Below are 24,703 nucleotides of genomic sequence, written 5' to 3' on the forward strand. Positions count from 1 at the left end.
ATGGCAAGTGGCAGAAGTCCCAGCTGAATCAGCACACACAAGTCCCACTTCAAGTCACCTCTGCTGTCCCCTGGTCTTCTTGTCACCACTGCCTGGGCATTTACCCCCCTTCAGTTTTTTACCCCACGTGTCCACCTGGCTATTCAAGCTTGAATACAGATACTTCCCCACTACGAGGGCAGGAGGCAGGGGAGAACAGGGAAGGAGGTATGACCTTGTGGCACTGGCGGTGGCAGGAAGGTGACAGTCTTCCCCCAAAGGATGGAAATACTAGGAGGAGATGACTACAAATTTCAGGGTCCCAGGTGCTTGGACAATGTGCTCAAAGACCCCTCCAACCTGACCCCTATTCTAACCGCCTACTTGACACGGGCACGGCCTTGGTTTCACGAAACAGAGATAATAATGATAATAAGGCCTCGTGGGTTTTTTTAGGCATAGGAGATTTCTGATTTCTCCACTCGTACACAAATATAACGTGACGAACTTGCACACTTCCTCCCCTGATCTGTCTCCTATGTCCCAAACCCCCTGCCCCACACTACCTGCTGAATGTGCTGACACAGGATCTCCCTCGAGGCCTCGAAATCAAAATGCTCACAGAGACATGACTCGCTTTCTCCCATTCTCCCTCCTTCCTCATCCTGACTTCCCATCACAGCTGCAGGGACTTGAAACTGCAGAGTAACTGCCATCTCTTCCTGCCCCTTGCCAGCCCAGTCCGATCTTTTTAGTACGCTTCTGGGATATTCCTCAAACCTGGCTCCTCGTCCATCTCTGACTTGGTCCACATCCTCCCGACAGCTTGCCAGGAGCACCCCAACAGCCTTCCCCACCCCCCTGCCACCTGCAGCCACTTCCCACTCCAGCCCACCCATTCTCGACAGCCAGAGCTTTCTGCCAAAAACCCAAAGCATCCCTGCTATTCAAAGCTTCTGATTGTCTGCCCACTACAATCTGAATGCTACAGCCTTCTTCAAAATCCCCCCTTCTGCCTCCATCTCTGTTTAAACCCTACCACCCCTCCACTCGCTCCAGGGTGGGGAAGCCCGGCCCAGCCAAGAGTGTCTAATTGACACTGAGCACCCCACCTTTCCTTTCCTGCAGCTGTTCCCTCCACCAAGGACATCCCTGGATGCTCCTGGTGAGATTCAGTCCCTCGTGCCTGCCCACTGCTGCTCCTCCAACTCCCCTCGTCACATGCCTGCCCCGGCGCAGCCCTCTGAGTTTGAGACAATTTTGGATGAAGTTTAACGCCAGCCTCCTCCTCAGAAACTCTGCATTCTGGTCCTCATCTTGGCCAAGGAGCGCTACTGTAGAGACCCAACACCAAACGGCGATGGAAAACCACAGGGTGTTCGCCCACGGGTCAGGGCAGGCTGAACACCACCGCCCACTACCATGATCGTCGACTGACTAACAAACAGCATTTAGTCCTATGCCAACCCTTTTAGTGGACACAGCTGACACACCATTCACAGATGGTCAGCTAGGACACAGAAGAGCCTTACCCTCCTGCCCAGCAGCACACAACCGGTACGTGGCAGGCAGAGCCCAGCATCAACCATTCTCAGTCTTGCTCCAAAGACTGTGCCCTTCTCACAGCCTCAGCCCCTCCCAGGACCACAAGTGGCTAAGGCAGACAAGGGCTCTGATCTCAGACACTCCACACGCCTGCCTTTGGTGCAGGGAAATTCCAAAGAGAGCCAAAGTCGGGGACCCACAAAACCCTTTCGAGGCCTTAAAGAGCAGGACAACTGAGAAATGAACACAGCCCTTTATTTGGGGTTCGGGGGCTGTGGAAAGAGCTTATCAGAAGGTGGCTGGTTTCAACCACACACAACAGGCTCCCGTTCCTGCTGTGCACTGTGCGAGTTCTAAAAGGTTAAGACAATTAACACTCTTTATTTCTTCTCGGGCTTTTCAAATTCTTTTTATACTGCTATTATTTCTCCACTGACTCATCTCTTTAAAAAAAATCCTACTGAGCTCCTTTACTTTTTTCTCATTCAAGCCTCCACCGATTCCCCTTTGTCTCTTCTCGTCCTTGCCCCTGGGCGTTCGCTCAGGGCCCTGGCACAACCGCATGCAGCCCGAGCACATTCTGGGAGCCTCAGTGCCAACGTTTCTTTCAAAGGGTAATGGACATTCACGACATCCACGAAATTCGCTCCTCTTGTCCCTCCCTTGGAGGGCGTGCCCGAGGCTCCGAGGAGATGCCGGCTTGCAGCCAGTGGCACATGTATGCCAGGTATTAGCAAAGCAGAAACTCCATAGGTTGGCATCTGTGTTTCAAGTAATCAGTCCACTGAGCCAAGGGTGAGTCTTATTTTCCCAGTACCAGAGGGATACAGCCCTCGTGTCCTTGGAACTCGAGCACTAAGGGGCCCCACAGGGCATGGGACGCATGGCCTGGGCTCTACTCCCCTCTTCTGTGACACCTGTGACGTAACGCGCGCTGCCTGACCCCGGTGATCGCGCTCTCCTCACCTACAAACCCGAGCACCGGGAAAAGGCGGCCTCTCAGACCCCGTGAGGTCTAAGATTTCCTACACCTTTTACCCCTCAGGTCAGAGTTCTTCCAAGTTTGCCTTGGGTTTCCTCGGTTCGATCAGTAGCAACAACAGAGGATTTTCAAGCTGTGGGAGTGACTGTGTCTTTTCAAAGCTTGACTGTGGCTCTGGCATAAACAAGCAACCAGAGAGTCCCGTGCCAAGTCCACTGGCGTCCACCCCCCTCCACCGCCACGGCCGGGCTTCTGCAGGAGGCAAGATATCGACCACCAGGATGAAATTTCGTATCTCGCAAAGGTGTTTTCCCCTGGGGTTTGTCTAAGTGTCAACGCATAAATCTCAAGGCCAGAGGAAAAGAAAAAAAGAGCCAACTGTGTCTAACATGCAGCTTTTGAAAACCAACTAACCCTTTGGGGCATTTTGCAGAATAAGGTACACAGAAAGAATCAACAGGATGTCGGCATTAAATTATTCAAGGGAACATGGTGAGAGCAAGCCTTGCTCTGCCGGTGGGGGCGGGGGAGAGCCGTGTTCAAGAGAAATGCCCAACGCCTCTGGGACTCCTATTTTCCAGCTGTTACAAAATTACAGCCAAGACGATTTCATTACAGCAATAATGCACCTTACGGAGTGCGACAGGGTAAGTGGGCTGCGATTCTGGACCGCTCCTGAGTAACTGACCCGCTGCCCGATGGCTCGCAGACGCTGCGCCTGAGCCAAGAAGGGGCCCGAAGGAACCACAGACCTCCTTCCCTTTCATCATTCCAGGCGGAGGAGTTCCGTTCACGTGTATGAAGGCCAGTGAGCAGGCCGGCCTCCGCTGAGACAGGAAGCCAGCTCCTGGGGGCAGAGGCCATGCACCTTTACTTCCAGTAAATCCGATAAAATTATTCATTTATACGGTGCCTGCCATGTACGAGCTTAGGGGGAAAATACTGGGGAAAAAAAGGCAACTGTATTTGTTCCTGCATTGTGGGAAAATAGATGATTCTTATTTTCCTTCTTGGCCTTTGTGATGTTTCCAAATTTTGTACGTGGCGTATGTATGTGTTCCTTTACGAGAAAACATAAACATTTTTCAAAAGCCAGCGTTCGCATGGGTCTCTGCCCAGAAAATGACTACGTCTCAAGCAGGGAAAGATGCACAATGGCTAACGTGTGTGTGGGAGCCTGCCGAGCCCGACGACAGTCCTGCTTCGGTCCAATGCAAACACCTTTCCGTCCCCAGGGCACAGGGACCTGGCCGCCACCGGTGCCCGCCGGTGGGCAGGGCCTGGCGGGAAGGCAAGCAGCCCCTGACGGCTACTCCCCTGTCGCCCAGGGCAAATCCTGCATTTGGCATCCTCTGGAGGTGAACAAGTTTCCTTTCTTTCCCCAGCCAGACATCTGATAGGCAAACAATGGGCTGTAGAGAGTTTTCAAATAAACATTTTCCTCTCGAAGAAAACTCCCAGTGATTCTAGCATGACTTTCCCAGAAGAGATTCCATTTACCACCCCTTCCTTAAGAAATTACTTGGCAACGGGATGTAATTTAATTAAAGTATTTACTTAAATATATACTCTCTGGGGCCCAAAGAGATACGATAAGTCTTCCAAGCAACAGGCAGCTCTGGGGTTGTCTGAGTGTGGGCTGGGCTTTTTTCGATGACTACACACACACACACACACACACACACCTGCTTCTGAAGCAGGAAGCCAAGACCCCCGATCGGCACGCCAACAGAAGCCCAAACGCCCCCGTTCCCAGATCACCCAAAACTCGCGGGGATGCCGAGCCCCCAGCACTCTGCACGCGGCCTCGGAAGAGATGGAGAGAGCCCCAGAGGCAGGGTGTTCTCCGTGAACATCAGAAGCAGCAACTTTACTGGGGAATAAAACCCACTTTTTTAAAAAAGAAAGAAAACCCAAGTACTGATCATTCTATAGCCTTAAAAAATGTGTATTTCTGCTGTTTGAATATTGCAGTAGGTCCGATATCCCAACAGTCTTCTTTCTAGGTTACAGCACTTCCAGATTTTGGGGGCTGATGTTTGTCTTTTCCTTTCCTTTCTTTCCTTCTGCTTTATTAAAAATGTAACCCCAGGGCCTAGAACTTTGGTGCTGCAGGCGTCAACAAATACTCACTGAATTGGCTCAGTGCAGCGCAGCGGGGACGTCCTGTGGGTGCCCAGGAACAGGTGCGTGTGTGTGCGTGTGTGTGTGTGGGTGTGTGCGTGCATGCCTGGACCAGGAGACCAAGGTCGGCGTGGGGGCAGGTTCAGCACTGGGAGTCCTCTGTGCTGTAACGGAGTCTGGAGGCCTGGGTGCGGTTCCCACCAGATGACACCCATCTGCAGAGGTGAAACAAGCCCCTGGAATTCCCAGGCGGCCTGCAGCCTGCCCTGCCATTCCACCCACCCCGGCTCCATCATCACCTGACACATGGCTGACCAGCTTCCCACCGCCGGCCAGCTTCCCACGCCCCGAGCCTCCCTCCCTCCCTCCGGTACTCTGAGTCCCCCCTCTTCCTCCAAGGGGTCAGCGGCACCCCTTGAATGGATGAATTAGTCTCATGCCAACGGTTAATCCTCGGCAGAAAGTAAAAGAAAGATTCGCTAACAGGTGGTTTGTGCATGTCGAGGAGATCGCTGTGACGAAGCGTCATCAGTACCGGCCCTGAAGAGTCCAGTCCCTTTCGTGCGCATCACTCTTACGTGTCTGTCCTGCACACATGCAGCTCCCTTGGAAACTGAATTAAAAGCCAAGATGCAGAAATGTCCACTTTGCAACGGCCCCCCTGGTTTCCCTCCACTGCGGGGGCAGAAGAGATTACTTTATGCTGCCCTGTATGTGATCTGCTTCTCCAGCCTCTGCCAACTGTTCAGCTACTACAGAAAGTCAGCCTTTATGCTTTCATGCGGGTTACAGACGAACATGATGAGTGGCACCAGGCAGAGGGAACACCCCCTGCGGCACCCCAAACCTGAGTCTTTCCATGCTTCCAGGGCAGAGCCTGTGGCGACAGCAGCCCCTGAGAGGCAGCGTGGTGTCGTGGCCAAGAACACCGGTGAGGGAGGCGGAGAAACCGGGGTGAGATGCCCGCTCTGCTTCCCAGCTGTGTGGCCTTGGGGAAGTCACTTAATCTCTCTGAGCCTCAATTTGTCCATCCACAATACAGGAAAAATCACACTAGCACCCTCTTCCCATGGCCGATCTGAGGACGGTGCGGGGCAGCATGCCTAACAGGCTCAGCCCGCGTCTAGCACAACTGCTTTCTCAACGGACAGCAATGTGTCATTTAACAAGTCCGTAAGCACGGCCTGAGAGAATCTGTTTTACGCCTCCAGGACCTAACTTCGGTCTGACACAACAGCAACCCTATCAAAGATGTAATGCATTATATGGCTTCGCTTGTTTTTTAGAGAGCTCGTCATAAGTCCCAGCAATCTTCAAACCAAGTTCCTATCTGATTAACAATCCGCTCTAGACATTTGGCGGGACTGTAGTCACCCTCTCGCGTGCACTGTCTATTGTTTTCACAATCCATCTTTTCCTGTTTAATAAAAACCATGACAACTGCCACCTCCTTTTCCTCACTCTTCCTTACTCTCTCGTCAGGGCCAGAGAGTGGGTCTACGAGGTCACATCACCAAATGCACCCGAGAAACAGGAGGGCAGGGCTCAGAGAGCCCTTCAGGCCCCCCCGCATTATTATTCTTTTTAGTTACTATGGACTCCAGGTGCTTTGTGATCCTGTTTGCCCCATCCTTCCTGTTTTAAGACATTCTAGCCAGTGGGAAAAATAAAAGTGAAATAGGACTTGGCTGGTTCCACTTCCTGCCATCTGTTAAAATTTGCACCTTCTCTGGTCATTCTATCCTGCTGGTAAGAAACTTCTTAAAGACTCAAAAGTAGAAGAGCCCATTTAAAAAAAAATTAAAGATAAAGAAAAACCTGCCTTCTTCTTTTACCCACTTTGCAGAAAAGAAAACCAAAGCTCCTATCTGTTGCCAAATCTATTATAGCAATCAGATATCAGGTTGCAGCTGTCCTGCTTAAATGTCCTCATGATACCACTGGAAGGGTCTCTGGATGCAGAGCCGGCATCCTGTCCCCACATGCGGTGACCAGCGGTGGACACTGACTTAGACGGGGCCAAGGCAGAGGAATTGCATCGGAGCACTGGGCTGTGTCAAGTCAGTGCCTGTGACGGATCACCCTCGCCCAATAAGGGGCCTTGATTAGGTAATTAGCAGTTCATAAAGTCTGGTAAGTAACTCAGAAACCTCTGTACTGCTCTTTCAGTGTTTTCCGCAGCTAACAGGCCCTTGGGAAGCATTAGCTCCCGCTCCACGATGAATCAGGCGGCACTGGCAAGACAGACAGCAGCTACTGACGGAGAGGGGAACTCAGAAGGCTCTCTCTGCTGGGCTGACGGAGCAGGCAGGCTGGAGCACCCGAGTTCAAGAGTAGTGCCTGGGACCAATACGGGGGTGGTCAGGGGCACTGGCAGCAGCCTTGGCCCGAGCCCAGTTTCCGTCCCACGTGGAACGGAACAGACCAGCCTTGCAGAGAGAGTCATGTCCAGAACTAGAAACCGAGGATGGACCGCGCCTCGCCCAGTGCCCAGTGCCCAGCACGGCTCCCACACCACTGGGGGCTGCCACCAGCATGTGTGCTGGTCGTGACAGTGATGTTGTTTGCACTTTGCCCCAGACTGTTCTCTGGAAGAACCCCATGAAGTACCAGCCACGGCCTTCATGTAAGAACCTCAGACTCCACTGACTGGCTTGGAATCATATCCTCCTCAAGTGCTTCGTGAATTATAAATCTCTTGGAAGTGAAAAAAAATCACTCTTGTAACACAAAACATGTTAAAAACTCTTAGAGCAAAAAGGTTAAATGGTAACTAACTTTCACCCATCTGCTTTTAAGGGGTGTTAATCCGTCTCTCTCAATAGCTGTAGGACACCTAGTACACGCAGGGTGTGGAAGCCATGAGGACATGCATTTGGAGGACGGGTGGGTGGGTGAATGGATGGATGATGGATGAGCAGGGAAACGGGTGAATGGATGGATGGGTGAATCTGTGGGTTGAGAAGGCCTTTGTACTTTGTACTTTGTACTGGGCTCACTCCCTTCATGTCATTCAGGTCTGTGTTCCAGTACCACCTCCCTAGAGAGGCCTTCCCGGGCCCACTGACTGTAAAACAGTACTTCATTCCCTCCTGTTCTTGGCCTCTGATCCTGCTTTGCTTTCATTAGAGCACTTACTACGACTGCTGTTTTGCTGCTTGTTTGTTTTTCGTCTCCTTACACTAAGGTGATAGGCTTCAGGAAGATGGAGACTTTGTTCTTTCATGGCTGAGTCCCCAGGACTCAGAGAGGTGCCTGGCATGGAGGAGGCGCTCAGGAGTATTTGTTAGACAAACACGCAGGTAGAGGAACACACAGACCTATATACAACGTGTACCAGTGTGTGGTAGTAGAAACTCCACCTAAACAGATTAGCATGGAGTCCAACAAAGGTCTGAACTCACTGTAACAGTAAGTTGGTTGGGCAGCATGATATTTTCATAAACTTCCCAATGCACGTGAGGACCTGTCTCCTTTGAGACTAAGGCCTGACTTGGGGGTGGGGGGACCCTATTCCTTGTTAGGTCTCAGCCAGCCACATCTACTGACGGACCGTGATGGACATGAAGAGAGAGAGAGAGATTCTGCTACAGAAATCCCGAGGCTGAGCCTGCCCATAATCCTTAGATGAGTGAGGTCGCATCAGTTTCTTTCACTTGCTTTTTCATTATTTTGTCACTCGTCAGGGAACAGACCTATATATTGTCTGGGCTCCGTCCTGGTGGACCCACAGCAGGGAAGAGGCGATTTAAACACTAGGAGCCAAGCCGGGTTGGTGGCATCCTCTAGGAGGCCAAGAGGCAGAGGACCCAGGGGACGGACTGTCCGACAGATTCACGAGCTGAACCCACACACTGGGCCTGGCTCTATCAGAAACCCAGCCTGCTTGCCACCACTACAGACACAAAGAAGAGTTTTCAGTCCTGGAAGACGGAGCTCCGAAGCTATTCAGGGTAAGGAGCAGAAGGCTCAGGATCCAGAAATCCAAGAAGACTTCCTGACGGAGAAGGAGATCGGTCTCAACTTCCAAAGTTGTTTACTAAAACTCAGCCTTGCTCTTTCACAGCCACAGTTCCTGAAAGCTCCAGTCTTCTTCTGATGCCGATTTCCAAAAAATGAAAAAGAACTTTTAAAATGTAGTGAATCTGGAAATTGAAAACAACTTCAATTCCCTAGTGTTGAAAACATGACTAGGCTAAGCCATCTTGCACAAATGCAGCCACTCGGAATACTAACAGCTACTAGGCTTTTCCTGTAAGTTCTGTGGAGAAAGGCAGATTCCATTTAGGCCAAGTCTCATCCTTGGGATGCTGCAGAGAAGCGTCCAGAAGCCCTGGGGGGCCTCTCGCGCGCTGACCGCCCACCCTGTCACGTTGCACTTGAAGCAGCCAAGCCCTGAAGAGCACGCACATCAGGGTTCCGGCTCAGACGTCTCAGGGGCCGCGTGATGCTGGCTGGGCGAGCGGTCCATTTCAATTTCTCCGTCCCTTCTCCTGTGAGCGAGTAGGGTGCGGGGTAACCACCCACTCTGGCTGCTTCCAGGAACCACATCCTCTGCACACCCTGCTCCGGACCCGTAAGCCGTGCTTTTCGTGAGTGCAGAACAGCCTGCACGTCTCCCGCTGCCCAGTGTCCCCTCTTCCTCGGCCACCTCCTGTCAGCTCCTGAGGCCCTGGGTCAGATGTCACCCTGTCCAGGTGCCGGGGAGACGCTCCCCTGCCTGACCGTGCGGAGTTCGTCTCCCCATCCCGTCTACCTGCCTCATGTACCCCTCACACCACTCACATCAAAGCAGCTTTTAGCTGTGCCTTTGCAGCCCCGGCTGTGCCCAGGGCAGACAGCAAGAGGTGCGGCTCACAGAGAGGTGACGTGAGTAAATATCTGATGAGTTAATTCATAAACCAAAGGAAAAACCTGTTTTGTCTTTTCTCAGACACTCCACAATAAAGCAAAAATAATGCATTTTGAGAGAACCAGTCTTATGAGGCAAGAGCCTTTCTCTCCATCTCAGACCCTCCCATGATGTAGAAGGAGTGGGCTAAGGCCATCGATTTCGTCAACAGTTTTATTGGTGACTGTTTACTGGTGACTACTACCCTGGACTACTTACTACCTTGGTTCTCCCCACTCCGAGGGGTTGCCCTCCTGAGGCCAACCCCCAGCTCAGATCTCAGAAGATATTACCTGACCCCCTGACAAGAGAATGTGGCTTAATTTCACTCCCGAAGATAGTCCATGTACTGGCCCAAATTTGACAAGAAAAACTCTCTACTTGGAGGCTGAGAATAATTTTGGAAAAAAGGTACCTCTACATATGCAACTTAAAAATCTCACCCTTTTAAAGTCAGGAATTTTTCCTTCTCACTGGCATATTACTGGCCTTCTCCTCCCACCCGCCCGGCCTCCCCCAAGGGCTCACCAGGATTTTATACCAATGGATGGGAACTTTTATTTCAGACAGAATTCCCTGCTTCATCTCCACACCTTCTGGTGGAACCAAGTCCCCAAGCAATAACATGTACTGACTTTGCCTTCCTGCCACTTCCTCAGGTGTGGGGCTCTCATTACAAGTCAGCTTTGGCCTTTGGCTTCTGGAAATTGGGGTGTCACTGTAACAGGTGGCACAGAACAGCAAGGAAAGGGGGCTCTCACGCACTGCCTCCCTCCCACAGGCTCCTCCCGGGGCTCCCATCACTGGGTTCTCAGTACCCTTGGTGCCTGCCATCATCAGAGTGTGAGCATCTCCGCAGAGTGACAGCTACGTCAGGGAAGGACTGTGTCTCTCACTCTTGTGGCCTCAAAGCCTGGCGAATTGGAGCTGAGTGACTCTCTGGATGAATGAGTACATGAATGAATGAATGAGCGAACAAATGAATCAACGAACGAATGAATGAATGAATGCCATGTTTTAAGGGAGGCCCCCTGCTGCACCATCCAAGGCACATTGCACTTGGACCACCCAAAACTGGAAGGGTGTGATAAGGACAACAAGAGGCATCATAACCATGCTGACAATGACAGGACTGTGGTCGCCATTCACCGAACGCTTGCTACGTGTCTGCAAAACCCCACGTATCATCTCCTACTCCTGGCTGCAGCTCCCTCAGGAGGCTATTATTATCAGCACCCCCCGTCACAGCCAAGGACTCTGGTTTAGCGAGAACTTGCAATTTATACGAGGTCACCCAACCACGGAGCCAGAGTTTTTATACTTTCATTAGCATCACTTACTCTCTGTCACAGAAATAATGAAATAGAAATAATTCTAAGGTGGCCTGGGCATAGATACCTTTTTCAAAAATTCCACACGGTGCACTAAACTGCCTTCTGGCTCTGCTAAATCCTCTGCGGTTGCTCGCGATGACAAGATGTGGAAACAGACCCCTTCTGAGCACTGATGTCAAAGAGAAGGCAGCCAGGCTCACCTGGCTGCCGCGGACAGCCCCCTCTCCCCCTGCAGGGCAGTGCTGGGTGGTGCGTGGGCTGGGCCACCCCCCTCCCCCCTGTCCACCTGCTCACTTCCTCGATCAGCGCCACCCACACAGGATTTCACGTGACAGTCCATGGTGGTCACTCTAGAAATACACAAAAACGAAAACAAATGTGACTGCTTTTCAGTGCTAGTGAGCCCCCAAACCTGCGAAGCCTTGTTTTCACTTTGCCAGGCCAGGGCTCACGTGGGCCAGCCCGCACGGTTTAAGGAATTTCGTATTTCTGGCGAAGAGTTCTGCTGAGATAGAGCTGGTAATTCACTGAGCTGACAGATTTCAACATTGCTTCAAACCAGAAGCTTCCAGACATGACAAAGGTGTGTGCTAGAAGGGGAAAATACTGCCTGCAGTTGTAAGTCTCCCCGGCTCGTGCAAAACCTGACATAGAGAGAAGGTGCATCTTGGACACACGCCATCTGGGGAAATCTGTCCCCTGCTTGTAGCTGAGGCACATCCTGGGGAGAAGGACAGTGCTTGGACAGCAGCTCTTTGGGAACACACCTTCTCATACGCCCTGCACCCACGGCTCTTCCTGCACAGGGTCCCCTGCACACACTCATCACCCCAGGTTACAGATGAGCAAGCCAAGACTTCGAGAATGAGGTCAAGTGCACAGTTTGCCCAGGGTCACAGGGCTGGTAAGTGGCAAAGGCACAATTCATGGGGAGGCAGTGTGACTCCAGAGCACCATGAAAGTCCCTTGCTCCATTGTTTCCTCTGCACCAGTCCCTAAGACAGACACCCCCGAAGTCCAGGATGCTGTGGGGGCCACAGCTCCGGGGCCAGCCCTGCACAGTTCTTCAGGACATAACCTGGGCACCTCCCCGATGGGGGAGGTAAGAAGGACCCTGCTCAAAGAATCTGACACGCCAGGCTTAACCGCCCGCACCGGAGAGATACGGTGAGAAGCCACCCTGGCAGCGCTGGACTGGCCCCTGCAGCCCAGGAACAGTGCCCCCCTCCCAGTTTGCACGCACCTGCCTGCCTTGTCAATGACACGCGCACGAGTTAAGATACACGGTTCACAAAAGCAGTTCAGCTGGAGCACTCTAAAAATAGCCTCCTGGGGAAAAAAGTCCCCACGTGGCGTCCCGTCCCAGGCTGGGCACAGGGAGTGCCAGCAGTGGCACAGATGCTGCAGTCACACTGCTGTGATGGAGGGTCACACCCCACAGCCGCAGTGGCCGGGCACTCTGGTTCACAGACATTCATGGTTGGAAGAGGAGGACACTGGGGGCGTTCCTGCACTTGCATCCTGTTCCCCAGTCTCCCCTGTGTCCACCTGGTCAGGTACAGCCCATGGGTGAGTCCACGGCTGCCCCTCGGGTGGTCCTTCCTCCTGCCTCCCCTTTTCCTGACCCACAATGGCAGCCCTGGCTTATCTGTCAGGGTGAGGTCAGGCTGCCAGGAGGCTGGTGAGGGCACGCATTTAAACCCGGCTGTGGAATTCGGAGCTTCCAACTGTCGCAGAAGGGGAGTGGCGGTGTCATGGGGAGATGGCTGCCTGCTGCTGCTCCTGACGTCGTGAGCAGGGCGTGGGGGCAGCAGCATAAAATAGGCCAGACGGAGATGCCAGCCCCGGGTGTGCAGCCTTGAGGCTGGAGCATCCAAGGTCACTGCTCGGAGTCACCACCAGGGCCCCTGGAGTCACCACCAGGGCCCCTGCTGCCCCCATGAGACCCTTGCACAATAATGGAGCAATGGTACTGGCAGGAGACCCCTGAGCAGAAACCCCAAGTGACTAGCCCACGGCCACACAGCCACTCTGCGGCAGGGCCTCTAAGTCCACAGTACACACCTGGCTCCCACCCAGTGCCCTCCCCACCACACCACCCGCCCTAGGCCCGCCCACACCTGCTGTCTTCAGCCTGTTCTTCTCAGCCACCTAAAGGCCTCCAACCTTCCCACCCAGCTTGACATGAGCCTCAGTCCAGCCATGACCCATGCCACCACCCTCCCTGCTGTCTCTGTGGCCTCAGTTTGGAGCCCCGTTCCCCTGCAAGCCTGGCCCAGCCTTCTCCACCCGTCACCTCCTTAGACCCCTCCTTCAGGAAGCTCCTGTCCACTTCCCCAGACCTCTCACTGTTTGGGGTGCCCTCTGCATCGCAGCCGGCTCATGCACACCCCTACATGAATCAGCCTCTGGAAGCCTGCAGGCCTCTGCCTGGTTGGCTGGTCCCAGCCCCAAGGCAGGGGCCTCCCGTGCACACTCCCCAGCCACGGTGGGGAGCACCCCCCTCCCCGAGGAATCTCCTCGCCCTCCTTCCAAGTCAGAATCCCCCTCTCTCTCTGACTCCGGAGCTGATCCTCCACAACAGTCCCCTCGGAATTTCTTGTTCCCCAGTGTCCCCTTGTGCCTCCTCCTGCCCTTTCCTACCGCCCACAGCCCTCGCCCTCTATACGTGTTTCTAAGAAGACGGTGGCTATCACATGCAAGCAGCCCTTCTCCCATCCTCGGCACCCCCAAATGTTCACCTCTACCCCCATTTTCTCCTGCTGCCCTGAATTTGAGAGTGGGAATGTCTTTACTCCTCTGAGGACAGACTCCCTCCTCATGTGCAGGCCTCTTCCCCCTCCTCTAGCACGCGCTGCCTGCCGCACCTCTCCTCTCCTCTCCGGGACATCCAGCGCCGGCTCCTCCCCCACGGGCACATGATCTGGGCTCCCTGACTGCTGTGGAAGTTTGCTGACCCCCCTCTGCTTTCTTCTGCTACTTAATGACTTTCTCAATGGCACCCACATCCCCTTCCTCCTCGATCCCAGCTCCCCCAGCTCTGTGGAAACTACATTCTAGACAACCCTCAGGACCTTTGAGGCATCAGTTCCAATAAGCAGATCCGAACCCTCATTGTCCCTAATCTCCCTGCAGCAGCTGAAACTACCCACCTTTGATGTTCTTCTCTACAAACTCTTTCTCTCTCCTTTGCAAATGACTCCTAGTTGCTTTGTGTGGCTCCCTCTGCATCTTGGCTTTTTCCTTTATCTGCTCCTTTTCCTTCTTCGGCCCCTGACAAACACGTGTGGAGTGGGTGACCCTCTGCCTTCTTGCGCTGCCTCTCTCGGAAGGAAGTGGTCTCCGCTGTGACTACGGGAGAGCCACGCTACAGAGGACAGTGTCCTGTGCAACCCAGCCCTCACCCTTCCTGCGAGCTAATCGTGCCTAACTTGCTTTGCGATACCATTCGGATGCCCACTGCCACTTCAAATCCACCGGCTCACAGCTCACCCACCATCCTCTCCTGACCTTCCTCCCCTCCTCCTCCTGTGACTGTGATCACCGGTCACACGTGCGGTCTGTGTAAGCTCTTCCTTTCGGTCACGCCCGCGCTTGCTTTGGTAAGTCGCTGGAACCCGTCCTCTCTCCTCCACTCCCACTGTCATGTCACCATCCTGTCGGGCTCTTGTTCCTTCGTTCTTTAAGCCATGCAGGTGTCCTTCATGTCGGTCTCTCTGCTTCCCAGCCCCTGGTCCCATGCTGCACACTGCTGCCGTGGCAACCGACACGGGCCTTGGCGATTGCCACTGCCTCAGTCCTGTGGGTCAGGAGCAGATGCCTCCCTGGGGCCTTCAAAGCCTTTGCTAGTCACGCCCAGCAAACCTGCACCAGCGGGACCCGGTTTGCCGAGGCTCCCGGCCTGACGTCCCTGCACCTTCCACACCACATCCCGGCCCCGAACGGCCACTCCCCTCCCTTGGCCCGACCAAACCCTGTAAGGCCGAGCAGAAGTGTCGCCTCCTGCTTGGAAGTACTCAGCCGGAAACCCTCTCTGGCCACCCTTCGATCCTCTGATGAGCAGTGTCTTTTCAACTCATTTGGTAATCGCTCAAGTGCCAGCTTACAATAGCTCTTCTAGTAGCCATTTATTTCGCCAAGTAAACTACCACCTCCTGCCTTCACCAGGTTTCGGAAGCCACCCCCCTACGAGCTTCACGAGCAGAAACAGTCGATGCCTGAGCCCCACCAGTTGGCAGGGACGAGACTCAATCTGATGGCCGGTGCATGGGGCAGTGCCCCCACCAGTTGCCCTCAGCATAGGACAGCCTGTTCACCGGCCACCTCAGTGCCAAGCGGGGACATGGGCTCCTGCCCCAACCCCCTGCCCACTTAGCATCCCAGCGCGCTCTGGGGAACGGAAGCTTCTCTGGGGAACAGAAGCTACGGGCATGATGTGTAGAAGACTACTGGCTGGGTATTTCCCCAAATGCTCCTCCCCAGGCCTAGTCCTGCCTGCCCTGCCCCCCTCAAGGACAGGCCTTGCTTGTCATATGCCTCTCCAACTGGCTCTCCCACGTGAAATTAGAAACCGCTGCTCACCTGCCTTCATGTAGTTCCTGCTGTCTGCCACACCTGCTTTGCTGTGGAACCAAGTCAGAATGCAGCAACTCCTTTGGGGGCTGCGCACTGGGTGGTGGACCTTTTCCCCTAAGGGGTCCATTCTCCAGGGAGGTCGGCTTCCTCCATATCAGATCCCAGCCTGATCCTCCTCCTGCCCCCCTCCCCCTCCTTAGCAGGCCATGTTGCCGAATTCCCAGAATGCTTGGGTCTGAATCCCGCCTCCCTCTCCTCCCTGCGGGGAGAAGGACAATGCCCTCCAAGTTTCCACTTCCCTCACTGCCTCCAGCACCGAGCCTGGAACACCGGGCACTGGGCAGTTTTTGCTAATTTGGTGTCTGAAGGGAGGTGTCTCAGTGGGCACAGGGAGACAGAGGTGGGTGAAGCTTCCGGTGCCCGGGGTGGATGAGAGGGCAGGTTTGCTTTCTCCTGCTCTTCAACCACCAAGCCTCATTTTCTTGGTGCTGTCTGAACACCACTTCTAACAGGCCTGGCTGGTTTCCTGTGTCTGCAGAGCCCGGGGCAAGCACAGTTCAGTGCCCATAATAGCGGCAAATTACGGCTGTAATTTCCACGGCACGCCTGGAAGGAAACCCAATCGCCAGGCCTTTTCGCCCAGGCAGCCCTCCGAAGAGTGCCCGTTTTCCTTCCAGCTCTTCCTCTGCGTCTCCCCACCCGTGCTTCACATCCGTGCCCGGGCATTTGGCCCAAACCCGATTTGTGCATAAAAGAGAGGGCAGGTGGCCAGTCGCCCTCACAGCCCAGTGATCTGCGGGAATCTGGGTAAACTGCCCCAGGCTCCTCATCTTCCTTTCTTCCCCGGCGGTGGCTGAGGCACTGACTTTGCCCCACGTATTTCTCTCCTGCCAAGGTCCCGAGGAAGGGATATGAGGCTCAGGCCTGCATTAGGGGACATGAGGAGGCCTCAGACCCACTCCTTGGAGTGACCTGTGTCCCCCTGGAGCAGAAGAGATGGGAGGGGCGACCCAGTGAGGCCTGGTCATCACCGTTGCTATTGTTAGTGAGCACCTACTACAGGTCTAGCCTTTACATACAGTATCCAGCTCAATGCCTGGTGGGCCTCTGTCACCCATTAGGTAGCCAAAATGAAGGCTCAGAGAGGTTCAGTGTCCTCCCCAAGGCTGCAGAACTGTTATGGCACAAGCCCAGGGATTAAACCCAGTGTGTGTGGCAAAGTCCAAGGCCTTCCCTAACACTCTCCTGTCAGCAAGATCTTTAAAGGTCCCTTTGGACTCCAAAATTGTATGATGGGTCTGTGTCTCTGGTGGATTTAACACCAAATAATGAAGCCTGATTATGAGTGACATTTTCTATATCACTGAAAAATGACCTCTGGCACATTCTTAATAGTTTTTACGTTCTCGGCTGACACACGGAAGCCAACTCAGGTTGTGGCATGCGTCACCGATTAAGGGCTCCCTGTGCCGCGTCCCCAGAGAACATCAGACCACAGGAACCGAGTCCACATTATCCAGCCTCTGTCACAACGAGGTCGCTGCCCTAAGCCTGTGGGGGGGGGGGGGGACCAGATCTCACTTCCCTCCCTGTCCCGGCAGCAGCCAACACAGCAGCTGCTCTGCAGTGCAGGCCATGCACCGCGCAGGCAGCAGGTGCACTCTCCTCTGCCGCAGGGCGGGCTGCACAGTGGCCCCGACTCCGTGCGCCCTCCCGTTCCCGTGTGTGGGTGGGAGCGACGGAAAACTCCGTGTTGCCGTGAGAACTGATGAGATCAGGAGCTCACGCTTCCCCTGTACTGAGCAGGGCCCCTTCTCGCCCCCTTGGGGAGTCTGGAAAAACTGCTCTCCCCTTAGTGTCAGGGTCTGCTGGGCACCCACCCACCCGCCTGCAAAGGGGAGGCTTCCCCTCCCCTTCCAAACCAGTGGAGAGTCACCAGTCCCTCTTTCTCAGGAAGCTGTGTGGTCAGAACTGCTGGCCCACTGGCCATATTCCTGGCAGATCACATGACACAGAATCTTCTAGCTTACAGTGTGTGACAGCTTTGGCCCAGCAGTTGTACTTCACATCCAACAAATGGCATGTTCCTTCTCATTGAGCCTCCTCTGAAGTTATTCAGACTGACTCTCATCTGTGACTCATTTGTACTCTGCCCAGCCCCCGGGGACTCTGAGGCTGCCTCCATCTCTGTCCAGGGCGGCAGGGCCTGGGGTGGAGCCCCTCCCACCGCCTGGGCCCCTCACGGGGAGACCCGCCATCTGCACAAGTTCCTCCTTGCAGCCCAGGGAAGCCTCGGAGCCGAACCATTTCTAGAGCCAAATGGTCAGTGGCAGGAAGGGGACACTCTTTGTGCAAAGCCAGCACCACCTCTGGGTGTAGCTTTGGTGTCTTAAGTGCTTTGTTTGCTGTGCTGAGTCATGAAATGAATGACACACAGGCCCGTGGCCTCAAGGTGATTTTGTCCTTAGGACAGTGGGGGTCGTGGGACAGGACGCCACTCCTTAAGCTCCACTTCTGGTCTGCTCGTTTCACTGCCTGGAACCTGAGCCCCGGGAAGAATGTCCTTTTTAAAGCCTTATCATCCAAACGGGCCTCTCGCGGTGAGCTCAGTGCAAGGCACTGCGATCTCAAAGGCTTGTAACTGCGAAGAGCGAAACACAGTGGCATCTGCGAGAGGCGGCAAGGCCCGGCCTGGCAGGGAGGCACTCACGCCATAAACGACCATCGTGACACAGGGAACAACCTGCAGCGAGGGCGCGGCGCGCACAGCGACGCCTGTGGCTGTGTGGGCTCCGCCTGCAGCCTCCGCTCCAGGGTGTCTTTGCACAACTCCCTCCTCCCCTGAGGTTTCAGTCCCCACCGCATGCTGACGAGTCACTGGCTCTCACCTCCAGCTATGACTTTACTCTAAGCAGCAGCCTCTGGCCCGGGGAAAAGCTGCCAGGCTGAGCCACTGAAAATGCCGCAAATCGAGAAGCCCTCTGATGTCCAGCTTCTAGCATGTAACTTGCCCTGATCACCTCGCAAACAGAGGAGGGTAACTGTAGCTACTCGTTCACTCAACACCTAGACACTGAGCTCTGCCTGTGTGACAAGCCCTGTGCTCAGAGCTGGGGGGACCACCGAGAGCAAAGCCACCCCCCTGTCCGAACCGGCTGACACCCCACGCATTGCTGAGACAACCAGGAACTGAGTAATGTATCACAAGGTGGGCACTACTGATGTGCGGTGTCCAGGAATAGAACAGGGAAGGGGACAGAGCATAACTACTGGGCAAAGGAGTGGCAGAGGACTGCTGCTGGGCATGCAACGGCACAGGCTGTGGTAAGATGGCACCTGGCAGATGCCAATGTTAAGTGAGGGAGCGAGACATTTGGCTGCCACAGGCGAGGAGAGGACCCTGTCTGCAGCAAGGAGTCTGGGGTGCCTGCAGCAGGGTCAGTGAGTGGAAGATAGTAGGAACCCTGGTCACAAGGGCTTTGGAAGCCACTGTCAGGACTCGGGCATTTCCCAGGGACTGGAATGGCTCCACTGAACTTGTGTTGGAGCAGGGCCACCCGCACCATGGTGCTGGAACAGCTGGTTGTTGGGCAGCTGCCGTGATGGCCCAAGTGAGACACAAGGATGGCTTGGACCAGGGCGACCGGTGGTGGGGGTCATGAGCAGCAGAAGGCACCCTGGACATACTTTCGCAGGACTGGTCCGTCAGTGCCTGGTTTATTTGTTATGCGGGCTGCCCGACAAGCAGCAGGTCCTGCCGGAGACCTCAGTGAAGTGGCCAGCACTCACCAGAGACCAAGAATGCCGGAAAAATTCAACCCAGGGCACCGCGCAGAGCCTGAGCCACCGAACCAGTCCCCAAAGTGGTGGGAAGATGGAGACGTGGCAGAGCCCAGGCGCTCCGTACTCCTTTGCTCTGGTCTGCAGCCAGCTGCCGGCAGGGCAGGCTGCTGCTTACTCCAATCCCAGGGCTGCTCCTCTTGAAAACATTCTGATGGCCACGCTTAAAGGTTCACTGACCTCCCAACCATCACGGAGCGAATGGCTCAGGAGAGGGTAACACTGGAGGCAAAGTGCAGCCCTTGACCTGAACTTGGGTGATGGCTGGGGTCACTGAGAAGGAAATCAACTCAGTGATGAGAAACGTCATTGCATACAAGTGTCGCTTCAATAAAAACAAATGTCAGAAGTAATATAGTTTTCATTCTTCCTGTAACTGTCTATGACATAGTACAGACTCATTTTGTACTCCAGAAATCCACAAAAGCTCTTCAAACAGAGTCCCTATAACTGCAATGTTGCTCTTCTGGATGGACAGGGAGTTTATTTGCCTGTCTCGACACAACTGATCATAACCCCAAGCAGGTTTGTTTTTTGAAAAGATTCGCTGGTTTCTCTTGTATTGTCCATTCACACGCATCATATAAATGCCCTTAGTTCTAATGATTGTTTTCTACGCCTAGTAATCGCATGAGCCAATATCACGGGAAGGTATCACTGAGAAAACAACATATATATAGCTAAACACGTGTAATCTTTATGTGCCACCAATTTCAACCCAGCATTTCAAACCTAACTGGTTATTCCAGGGTCAGAGCTGACTCTAAAATTTGTAAATACCAATCTAGATTATTTTAATAAATGGCTCTGAAAGGTGGTCAAAGATTGAACATGAACACCCTAACTGCAATTTTTTTAGCCTGCTGTACATGCTGATCAGCTAGGAACTTTCTAAATATTACTTTATCGTCACAAAACCCATGCAAAACAAGTGTTAACAATCCTGACTCTGGAGATGAGCAACTGGAGCTCAGAAATGAGATGGACGCGCTCTCGGGGAGCTGCACACTCAGGGGGGGAGCTGCACACTCAGGGGGGGAGCTGCACACTGGGGGAGGGGGGTGAGCTGGGACGTGAACCTGGGTCTGTGTTCTGGGAAGCCTGAGGTACCGGAGTCCTCACCTGCTGGGCCCGGGGATTTCAGCCGGACCCATTTCAGCCCAAGTAGAAGTAATTCCAAGACCCCAAACCAACCCTCTCTCCCTCTCCCTTTCCCCTCACACCTCTGTGTGCGTGTGTGTGTGTGTATGTGTTTACAAAGAGAAAAAGAAAAGTCTTCTGACTTGGGGCTGCTGTGTTCATTCAGGAAGTAATACTGGAGAGGAGAGCCTCTGTTCACTGGATTCACTTCTCCATCAAAGGTAATAACCTCGCTGGCTCCTCCAGAGACCAGATGTGTATCGTGGCTGACCCAGGAATGACAAGTCCCTCCCAAGGTGGTCGATGTGGCTCTTTATTAAAGAAGTTCTTTCAAAGGTTTAGAAAATTAAGCTAGTACCCTGCAAACCAGGAGCACTTAGATCTCAATTCCTTGGGTAAAATACTCGTATCAACCTCAAGCCACCCTTGTTTTATGCTATGGGACTCTTAATACATTCACTGGAGAGGCCTCAAAAATTGCACAACAGGGAAGATAAATGTAGCACTCGCCCTCCTCCAACCACATCCAGTTCGTCTGATTTCCAGTCAAGACTTCTGATCCTAAAGTCTTAAAAACCACCAGTTAAACAACCCCGCTTCCTTGAGCCTCTCTGAGGACCTGAGGCCATTTGTGCGCTCTCATCCCTGAGCAGGTCTGGGACTGGTCTCGAGGCAAGCCCCGCCCCCTGCACACGCCAGCTATTCAGAAAGAGGCCCCTGGCTCTGCCTGAACCTTAAGCTACATCTGACAAGCCCTCTTCTTCTCTCGTGTTTCCTCCTTGGCCTTCACGGATTCAACCTGAGAGAGGCCTCCCAGCCTCGACACTCCAGCCACGCACCCAGCACACGCGCCAACGCAAGCTGCAAATCCTCAGCGATCGGACGCCGTTGCCTTTCCAGTACAGAACAATGACTGCACATTTTGTGTTTACGTACTCCCCGACCAACTGTAACATCAACCAGACCGGTTCTAGGAGAACAAACACCGTAATCTCCCCTCTTCTGTACAGCAGTTGGCACGAGTCGGGCCCTTCCCTGGATACACGAGGAATCAGACCGCCTGCAACCGCCTGGAGGGTTTCAGCATAGACACACTCCAGTCCTCTGGTGTGTCGGCTGGAATGCTCCCTCTTTTGTGTGCAAGCTCTTGCACAATGCCCAAGAGTGCTGAATTAGTACACTATGACGTGGACAGTTATGTAACTCAATGTAGCACAAGTCCCAAACTACCATTGAATGGGCCTTTCTGCTACTTCCTTTGGAAATGACTTCGTCTAGGTCAAGGACTGCAGCCCTCTAAATCAGAGCTCAGATAAAAGGAGATACCGCTAAGAGGATAAATGTGAGGACTTAAACAGGAATCTTAAGTGGCATTTTCTCCAGAGGGGAGGTTCACTACTAGATGTGGCAGCATAACGAAGCAGACTCCGTTAGCTACGAGATGACTGGCTGCAGAGAACACACCCGCCCTGTTTATTCATTCACCGCGCCTTGTCTTTCGGGATACGGGGACTCAAGTTTTGAAAAGAGGCGTCCTTATCCACCACTGCCGTCATTTAAATAGAAGACTGTTTCTTAGGGTTTTTTCTGACTTTTTTTTTTTTAACTCAAATACCTCAAAATATTTGACAAAAAGGAGTGCCAGAAACAGGAGAGGCAGGATCAGGCAGAAGTATATCTGATATGAGCAGAAGGCTAGTTACCATCACAAACCTCAGAACCTTTATCCTTTTTCTGAGAACCTTTATCTTTTTTCCACCAGAAAAGCATCTTTCCTCTTGAACTAACTCAGTAGCTGAGTCAGAGTAGCTTTCCTCTTGAACTAACTCATCTACATCTGACAAAGGAACTGTGTTATCTGGTTCGCAGGACCCGTGCGTTTCAGCTCACGTCACAGACCTTTGCTACCGTCACCTCTGTGCAGATCTGGGTAAGGCAGGGCCATCCAGCCTTAGGGCTCAGATGAGAGACTAGCCCTGCTTTCCCCAAGTGCAGAAGGAAGACAGGATGGCCAAATTCTTAGGCAGCTCCAGCACAAGCAGAAAGATGTGAGACTCAATTAACCTCTGGATCGAATGTTTTCTGACTGGTACTTTCTAGGCTTTATAAAAAAAAAAAAAAACAGATTAGCAAACTACCTAACTGCATGCTCAAACATGAGGTGACAGAGCAGCTCGGCAGCTGATCAAGAGGGACTGGGAATCTGCGTCTGTAACAAGTACCCGAGACGGTCCCCACGTCACACACACCACGAGGCACTCGCCCATCTTGCACATTTCAGCAAACCTGGAAGATGTCACTAATCAGAAATAGAGGCTGACAGCTGCAGCTGCAGAGCAGGTGACAGCAGGGCCCTCGTGGAAACCGTGCAGCTGGTCCCCAGCTGTGCAATGCCGATGGCTTAGCACTGCCAGGCAATGCCAACCCCAAGGGCTGTGATTTGACGAGGTGTCATCCTCTGGCCACTGAAGGGTGTATCCCGGGTCCCGTATCTGTGAATTCCATGGGGACTGGCTGTTGTGTGTGCCCGCTTGCTCACTGCTACCGCTTGGGGCACGAGTTGTACCAGGTGGGAAAACTCCTCACCCCACACACAGACCCGTGCACGTCATCACTGGGTCTGGTCTTGCTCTCCCCCACTAACCCTGCTTTCCCACGAGGTCTGCGATTCCTCATCAACACAGCAGAGAACATAACAGAGCGTCTGCTGAAGGAGCAATGAGATGCCCACTGAGGAACAGGGATGCTTAATGCTCAGCTGCCAAGGCCAACACAGGACAGGCCAGCCGCTGAACAGCCACAACAAAGTGTAGGGGCAAGCAAAAGAAGTGTGCACTCCACGGTATATGCACTCGGAAGCCAAGGGTAATTGCTAACACGAACACTGGAGATGATTCGGGCTGTGTCAGGTGTTTCAGCAAATCAGTGCTTTTCATTCAAGCAGCCGGTAACATTCATTGAACCCCTCTTATGTGTGCATGCATTCACTGAACGAGCATTCACTGAACGAACATTCACACGGTGCCCATCCTTTTCCAGACACCGTGCCAGGCATGGGGATACAGCAATCAACAATGCAACAGAATGTCCCTTCTCATCAGGGTGTTACAGCACACGCAGCCAGCGGCTGGGGTATGTAAGATGCATTTCCTACTACCTGAGTATATGCAGTTGGGGAGAACTGGACATACAATTTAATGGAGGAAGAGTGACATGTGAACCCACTTCATTTTACCTTTATGACAACCCGTGAGATAAACAAATGTCCTCACCCCCACTTTACAGATTTGAGAGCTGAGGTGCGGGCCAGTTAACTAACTGCATCAGACCAACACAAGAATTGGGATGTGGAAATGCAGTGATTCTGTGCAGAGTTAACACTTGGCACATGCAATATTACCAGATAGGTACCCCTCATGTACTGTAACAAATGATTTTTTTTTAAAATTAACATACTGAGCTGAAAAGGAGATGCACCTGGACTGACCGACTTATCTCATTTAATCCTCAACACATCCCAATATGGGAACTGGTATTATCCCGTTTTCCAGATGAGCAGACGGAGGCTCAGAGAAGCAATTTATCCAAGAATTTCCAAAATCCTAAACAGAGACAGAGCTGGATGAAGAACCCAGTTCACTCCCCTGCTGGGCCTTCACCCTGCATCTCACCAGTCACCTGAGTCCACAGCTGACCCCCTAACACACTCTTCTCTTTAAGGACAACACAACACAATCACCAGGAATGTGGACTCTGACCAGAATGCCTGATTCAAATCCCAGTTCAGCCTTTACAAGTTCGGTGACTTTGGGAAAGTCATTGACATCTCCAGGCCTCAGTTTCCACATGTATAAAATGAGACCAACAGTACTTACTTCAAAATACTTTGTTACAAAGATGAATGGGTTAATACCCACAAAGGTCTTAAGACGATGCCTGGCAACACAGCAAGGAATGTATATTAGTTACCTCTTGCTACACAACAAATTACCACAAAATCTAGAGGCTTAAAACAATAAACAACATTTAACATCTCACAGACGGGCAGGAAAGGAATGTGAGTTATTCTAGTTAGTGGTCTCTCATAAGACCATAATCAAGACATCAATCCAGGCTGCGGGCATCTGTACGCTTGACTAAAGCTGGAACATTTTTCAAAACAGCTTACTCACGTGGCTGCCACGCTGGTGCTGGCTGGTGGCAGGAGACCTCAGTCCTCCATGGGGCAGTGTGCTCACCACACACCACCAGCTTCCCAACAGAGCGCATGGCCCGAGAGAGCACGGTGAAAGC

At 53.0% G+C, this 24,703-nt stretch overlaps 1 protein-coding gene and 1 long non-coding RNA gene across 5 annotated transcripts in view; both read right to left on the reverse strand.

The window, feature by feature from the left end:
* SLCO3A1 (solute carrier organic anion transporter family member 3A1) overlaps positions 1-24,703 on the reverse strand; it is a 199,454-nt gene that overhangs the window by 74,557 nt on the left and 100,194 nt on the right. The gene's annotated exons all lie outside the window — the stretch shown is intronic.
* On the reverse strand, positions 20,121-23,455 carry LOC118497730. Its single transcript, XR_004900261.1, has 2 exons — positions 20,344-23,455; positions 20,121-20,298 (listed from the first exon to the last, which is right to left on the reverse strand). It is a non-coding gene; the product is annotated as an uncharacterized LOC118497730 (long non-coding RNA).

The sequence above is a fragment of the Phyllostomus discolor genome, chromosome 12 (assembly GCF_004126475.2).
Source record: "Phyllostomus discolor isolate MPI-MPIP mPhyDis1 chromosome 12, mPhyDis1.pri.v3, whole genome shotgun sequence".
In the NCBI taxonomy this organism is placed as follows: Eukaryota; Metazoa; Chordata; class Mammalia; order Chiroptera; family Phyllostomidae; genus Phyllostomus; species Phyllostomus discolor.